Source organism: Lycium barbarum, chromosome 4 (assembly GCF_019175385.1).
Source record: "Lycium barbarum isolate Lr01 chromosome 4, ASM1917538v2, whole genome shotgun sequence".
NCBI lineage: Eukaryota > Viridiplantae > Streptophyta > Magnoliopsida > Solanales > Solanaceae > Lycium > Lycium barbarum.
Window position 1 is genome coordinate 119,630,507 of NC_083340.1, and position 7,646 is coordinate 119,638,152.

General features: G+C 30.3%; 1 pseudogene; it reads left to right on the top strand.

Annotated features, from left to right (window-relative positions):
* Positions 1 to 236: 236 nt before the first annotated feature.
* LOC132637712 (terpene synthase 17-like) lies at positions 237 to 7,404 on the top strand (annotated as a pseudogene).
* Positions 7,405 to 7,646: the final 242 nt, after the last annotated feature.

The window sequence follows — 7,646 nt, forward strand, 5'->3', positions numbered from 1 at the left end:
CAGACAAGGAAAGAATCAACTAATAAAGAACTGTGATCTTCTCTTAATCATAATAGAAACTAAATCACTGATGAAAATACTAAGAGATACTAAGTTCTGGACGATCAATCAAGATATCCTAGTATCAATCAAGAGATATCACTAATAGCACTAACTCATGATGTTTGTTCAATTTTTGGTTCATTTCTTTTACAAAACACGTTTTGTAACTCCTTCAACAGGAGAATTAAGCTAAAATGAAGGAGTTGCGCACTCAAACCATTGCGGCTGAGGTTATTACATGTCGCTCTAGCAATCATCATCCTACTGTTTGAGGAGACCATTTTCTTGCCTATACTGATCTCTCGGTAAATATTCTTTACATTATCAGTGCATAGAACAAACTCATTTAACTTTTAAATAATTTATGGATTCACGACAATGACAGAACGTCCTGAATAATCGACTCGTTTGCTAAGCAGAGTCTCACAAGATCTTCCCTCTTTGCCTTCAATTACATCAGAAAATAACTTGTAAACTTTATTATTACCGTCCTTCATTGGTTGTCCCCAGATTCCATTATCAAGAAGTGTGTCCACGGCTTCTTGTACTAACTTCTCCTGGCGTAGATCTACTTATTGTTAATACATCGGTAAGTAACATATTCCGAAATGTACTCGTGTAGGGAGCCAATGAGGAGGAAGAGAAGCCGCATGAAGACCTAAAAGAAGAAGTGAGGAAATTGCTAGTGAAAGCTTCTTCAAAATCCTTGCAAAAGCTTGATCTGATTAACACAATCCAGTGCCTTGGAGTAGCTTATCATTTTGAACCTGAGATTGAGGATTCACTGAGTTATTCTATGCCTGTTACGACGAATGGATTGGTGAAGATGGCAGTGGCCTTCATTCTGTTGCTCTTAGCTTTCGATTACTTAGGCAAAAAGGTTACTATGTCTCATGTGGTAAGTACTCTGACATCAGAATTATTATTTTTCTTATTTCTAAACTAGATGGCTTATGCCCTTGGGGCCCAACACTTTGGATTATAGTGTATCTATGTGTATGTAGTTGTATTTTGGATAGTGATAATATATATATACTATGTTCAAAATACGATTAATATAACATTGTAGTTTGTGCTTCATATCTAAAAATTTAGTATATTCGTGTTTGCTAAGAATACAAAGTCGGCAAAAATTTATTAATACTTTTTAAAAGAGAAAATTTGTTTAAAGGAAACTATTTTCCTCTTTTTGAGATAAAACAATAACAATATTTAAGCATCAGTTGATACTTTCAATTTTAATTCGATTAATTTAAAAGTGTAAAATACTTATTATTTTTATCAAATTTTGATTTGGATAATTCTAATTCAAATTATTAAATTAATTTTACATGTTTAAAACGAAACAAAGTAGAAATTGATTTTCTATTTAAACGAAGAAATACTATTTTTAAATTTTTGGTAAATATTCTCGGTTTAGCTCATTTTACTTGTCATGTTGTCTTTTGCATAGGTTTTTAAGGAAACGTGAATTAGAATTAGAATTTGACTAATTTACCTTATTCATTATTTGATCTCCATTTGATATTAATTTCTTTTCACATTTAATAGAGTAAGAATAAAAATGAAAAAGTAATTAAATTCTATGTTATTTTAAAATATAAATATTTTAAGTATATTTATTTTAGTAAACATAAGAAATAAATGACATCGCGGAATAGCAAATACAACAATTAAATATCTAAATTAGATCTAAGGCTAATATAAGAAAAGAAAGGAAATTGTATGTATTTGCCTACTTAACCTTTTGAAGAAAAGCAATAATATGGGGTCCATATTTTTTACTGTGCAATAATTTCATTTGCTCCCACTAATAGGTTGATACGCATGTGGCAATGAATCCACTATTATTGACTTGATGGGGATATTTTGAGAATTACATGAATATTGTTTGATTTTTTAATAAATAGGATGCACGTTTTTTTTTTTTGACATTGCTTTTTTTTTTAATATGGGGTCCACTTTTTTATCATGAGTTTGGAGAGGGTGGGGTCCATTTTTTTCCTTTTTTTTTTTTTAATATTGCTTGGCGTTTTTAGTATGAAGTCCACCTTATTTTTTTTTTTAAGAGTAACTGACGAAAAAAGAATGGGTAAACCAATGCTTTTATATAATAGAAAAATAGAAATATACTAAAGTATTTCTATCTACTTTTTAGAAGAGTTGGTAATATAAAGTATAAAATGTCATTTTTTTGCCCTTAAATAAAAAAATGGGACCAAAGGACGGACGACGATCTTGCTTATAAACTGGCTCTTCTATAGTAGTAAAGTAATATATATATATATATATATATATATATATATATATATATATATATATATATATATATATATATATTATGTCCAAAACACGATTAATATAACATTGTAGTTTGTGCTCCGTATCCAAAACTTTATTATATTAGTGTTTGCTACAAATACAAAGTTAGTAAAAATTTATTAATACTTTTAAAAAGAGAATGTTTATTTAAAAGGAAACTATTTTCCTCTTTTTGAGATAAAACAATAGTAATATTTAAGCATCAGTTGATGCTTTGAATTTTAATTCAATTAATTTAAAGGTGTAAAATATTCTATTGTTAATGTATGTAGATTGGGCCTAAATAATACCTAATATTTTTTATCAAAGTTTGATTTGGATAATTCTAATTCAAATTATTATATTAATTTTACATGTTTAAAATGAAACAAAGTAGAAATTTGATTTTCCATTTAAATGAAGAACTACTATTTTTTAATTTTTGGTAAATATTTTTGGTTTAGCTCATTTTACTTGTCATGTTGTCTTTTGCACGGTTTTTTAAGGAAAAGTCAATTATAATTATAATTATAATTTCACTAATTTACCTTATTAATTATTTGATCCCCATTTAATATTATTTTTTCTTTTATGACATTAATCTCTTTTCACATTTGTTAGAGTAAGGAAAAAAATGAAAAAGTAATTAAATTCTATCTTATTTTAAAATATGAGTATTTTAAGTATATTTATTTTAGTAAACATAACAAATAAATAACATGGAGGAATAGCAAATACAACAGTTAAATATCTAGATTACATCTCAGGCTAATATTATTAAAAAAAATAAAAATTGTATGGTTTGGTTACTTAACCTTTTGAAGAAAAGCAATAATATGAGGTCCATGTTTTTTGCTGTACAATAATTTCATTTGCTCCCACTAATGAGTAGATACACATGTGGCAATGAATCCATCATTATTGATTTAATGAGATACTTTGAAAATTACATGAATATTGTTTGATTTTTTAATATGGGATGCGTTTTTTTTTTTTTTTGACATTGTTTGTTTTTTTAATATGGGATTCACTTTTTTTTTATATTGCTTGATTTTGTTAATATGGGGTCTACTTTTTTTTTCCGTGAGTTTGGAGATGGTGGGTTCCACTTCTTTTTTTTTTTTAAATATTGGTTGGTGTTTAGTATGGGGCCCACACTTTTTTTTTTAATATTGGTTGGTGTTTAGTATGGGGCCCACACTTTTTTTTGCAATATTTTTAGTCATTTTATTCTATAAATAAACATCAAATTAACAGTAAAATAAAAAAGGAAACTATATGTGTCATTACTACTCTACACGTGAAAGTATTTCAGTATAACAAATTGTTATGTGCTACTACAAAAACTCAAAATGGACAACACAAATGAAAAGTTAATAGAGCAGCCAGAATAAATTATATGTTCAACCAATGGGAAACCACAAGCTGGAGCAGGATGGACGGCGATCCTGTCCTCCAAACCCGTGCTTCTATATAGTGTAAATAATATTTTTTTAGAAATACGTAACTATACAATGGGCATATATCGCTTAAAAATATTAGAAAGTAACTATCAATTTGAGCACAATGTAAAGCCTTAAAGGTACTATAATTCCCGATCCAAACTCAATAACAAAAATCGAATTGTGACAATAGATCGACACTGCTTGCATAAACTTCTGACACGTTTTTTGATAATATTTTGAAACAGATGCTTTTAGAAGCTCACTGATGACCAAGGAAATTTCAACAAAGCATTGGTTAGCGACGTGCAAGGAATGTTGACCTTTTATGAGGCAGCACAATTCAGAGTACATGGTGAACAAATTCTGGATGAAGCAGTGAATTTCACCACCACGCAATTGAAACTAATTTTGCCAAAATTGGGTAACTCCCTTGCATAACAAATCAGTAGTGCATTGAAGTTTCCAATCAGAAATGCTATAGTGAGGGTAGAAACGTCGAACTACATATCATTTTACCAAGAAAAAGAATCACGCAACGAAGTGTTACTAAACTTTGCCAAATTGAATTTCAACATCTTGCAAAAGTTGCATAAAAAGGAGCTATGTGATATCACTAGGTAATTGGCAAGCTAAACATTCACCTATACACCTAACCTTACAACACCGAAGTTTAATTTTGAAGTACTGCTGAAATATTTAAAAAGTTGTCAGAGAAATATTTCAAGTAAAATAATAGTAACATTTACTCGTAATTAATCTTCAATTTTTTTCAAGTAAATTTCATTTCCAACTGCAATTTATGTTGATTATATAAAAGTGCGCTTTCTCTAACAACTTAAGTTCTTAGATGAGATAGTCACAAACTTCAATATAGCATACCAAGAAAGCAAATTAAGATCACAAGTCCAATCTACCGTCACTCATCATCAAAAGAGTTTCACATGCTTGACCCATGGAACAGAATCAAGCCAGCACGTGAGAGGGTGTGTTGAAGATATAATTTAATACTTTAGATGAGATTATCACACGCTTCAATAGCTTCTGTTCCAACTTCAAATTTCAGTATATATCCTCTTTTTTCAATTTCAACCAAATATTGTCTAAAGGCCTACTAAAGCAACAAAAATGTGTTGTTCCAATTTGCCATTTTAGGTGGTGGAAAGAATTGGAAATCGTGAAGACATTACCTTATGCAAGAGACAGAGTGGTTGAGGTATACTTTTTGAGTTTAGGTGTCTACTTTGAGCCCCAGTATCGCATTGCCAGGAAAATACTAACAAAAGTTTCATGCTTATGTTCTATTATATGGATGACACTTATGCAGCTATGGCACACTAGATGAACTTACTCTCCTCACAGAGGCAATTGAAAGGTAATTTTTTTTGTCACATTATTGATAGCTTACAGCGTTTTTATATTCCAGAATTTGAAAGAATTAATAAGGATTTTATTAATGCTATTTTACACGAGAATGTAATTTGACTGAAATTGATAGTGTTTGTCATTTATGCAGGTGGAACATTGATGCTTCACAACAATTACCACCATTTATGAAGACTTTTTACCGTGCCCTTTTAGATGTTTACAATGAAATAGAGAAAGAGTTGACAAATGAAAACGAGTCACTTTTGATCGACTATTCTATAGCTGAGGTAGTAAAAGATTAATAGTTACATACATTGTCAATGTAGGAAATTTTAACACCAATAGGTCACTTTTATTTGATATAACAGGTAACCTATCTTATTTTTAAGATTATAAATCCTACATTTTAAGGAAGCTTATTGATAACCTAATTGTAAAAATTAAAAATTCCTTAACTGACAGTGTATATAATCATAACTTAAACTCATAATAAAATAGCAAACAATTACTTAACTAATCAAGACCAATCATTAAGAAAAATCAAGAATTAGCGACATATCTTCTGTTATCAATTACTCCCTCCGGATCAAAAACAGTGTCCACGTAGTCTTTGTTTCTTGGGTCAAAAAGAGTGTCCACTTATCAAATCAAGAAAGAATTAACCTTATTTTTCTAGATTTGTCCCTATTAAGTGTTATATGATCAAATCTCAATATCTATTTAATTAGGGACAGTTTAGTCAAATTACCTATTTTTTTCTAGGAGTTTGTATTTTCTTAAGGGGTGTGCAAATGGCTAAGTGGACACACTTTTTGATCCGGAGGGAGTACAAAATGGCCCGCCATAGCTTATAGGATTTTTTGATAAATCTGCCACATAATAGTATTTGCTAGCAGCAGATTTTGCTATTCAGTGACGAAATTTGTTTATTGTTAATTCTCCTTTTTTGTAGTAAACAATGATAACTACGGCTTATTTCCAAATAAGTTGAGATCGACTATATGAACATAGATTATTCACTCTGCTCCATTGAAGTTCATCTCAAGCCAATATTATAACTGATTAATTAGATTAATAAATTAATTAGGAGAATTTACGAAGTTGGTTTTTTTTTTTTTTGGGTTATTTGATCTTGCGGATGAAAAAAATGTTAAGGGCTTTCTTGCAAGAGGCAAAATGGTATCATGGGAAGAAAATGCCAACAATGGAGCAGTATGTGAAGAATGGAATACCATCAAGCACTTGCCAATTGCTTGCAACTACTTCTTGGCTAGGCATGGGAGAGGTAGCAACTAGCAACTAAGGATGCATTTGATTGGATAGCAACTGAACCTCTAATACTTGTTGCTTCCAGTATCATTGTAAGATTACTCAATGACCTTGGTTCACATGAGGTATATATATATGATATATAAAAAATTGGATTTAATTTATCTACACCAACAATTATGTAAACATTTCTATAAAATCAGTGTATATATTAACCTGTTACAGTAATAGTTACCTAATTTTGTAGGTTACTTAAAATTATGGTGTAAAACAACTAGGAAAAGAAAGTTGCTTTTCACTTGGTGGTCAGGCTGTTATTCTATTTGACTTGGTCTTAAGTTGAGCCGTTCAGGAACAAGCGTATCGCCTGTACGGGGATGATTGTATCGTCCATACTGTATAGTGTACACTATCAGTGTACAGAAATTAATAAGTTTGACAAATTTTATCGTACAAATAGTAGCTTAAGGATTAGGGTTAGTAGCAGAGGCAGTATTTCAACAAGGGGGTTCAACATCTATATATTATATATACAAAAGACAAATTGAGCTTGTATATACTGTTAGATTTTCTAGCGATGAACCCTTACCGCCCTCTAGCTTTGCAGTTATTAGGATGTATCTCATGCCATTTAATATGAAGTAATTTTGTCTATTATATTGTTTGTTCATTTATATTGTCGATGCAGATAGAACAGGAAAGAGGAGATGCAACTTCTGGTATCGAGTGTTACATGAATGAATATGGAGTCACAAAGGAAGAAGCACACACAGAGATGAGGAAAATAATAGAGAATTGTTGGAAGGATTTAATTCAAGAATACCTAAAACCCGCAGTCGTCATACAAAAGGTTTTGCTCTTGTGTGTAATCAACCTTACAAGGGCGGCGGAGTTCATGTATAAAGATGGAGATGCTTATGCTTGTTCCAAAAATAACTTGAAAGATGTCATTTCTTTGGTGCTAGTTGATCCTAGAGTTTAATCAATATCCACCTGACGGTGTATATTTATTTTTACACGATCAGATAACTTTGAAGCCTATTACATGTAAGTTGTCAGGTATTTCGAATTTTTAATATTTAAATTAAATCATAAAATAGGAAAATAGTAATAGAAAGAAACTTGGACGATACATCTATTCTACCCAAATGATGATCTTGTTTACCAAAAATATAAAGGAGGGTCGTCTTCGTTGTCATCGATTGGTTTAGGTATTATGTTTCT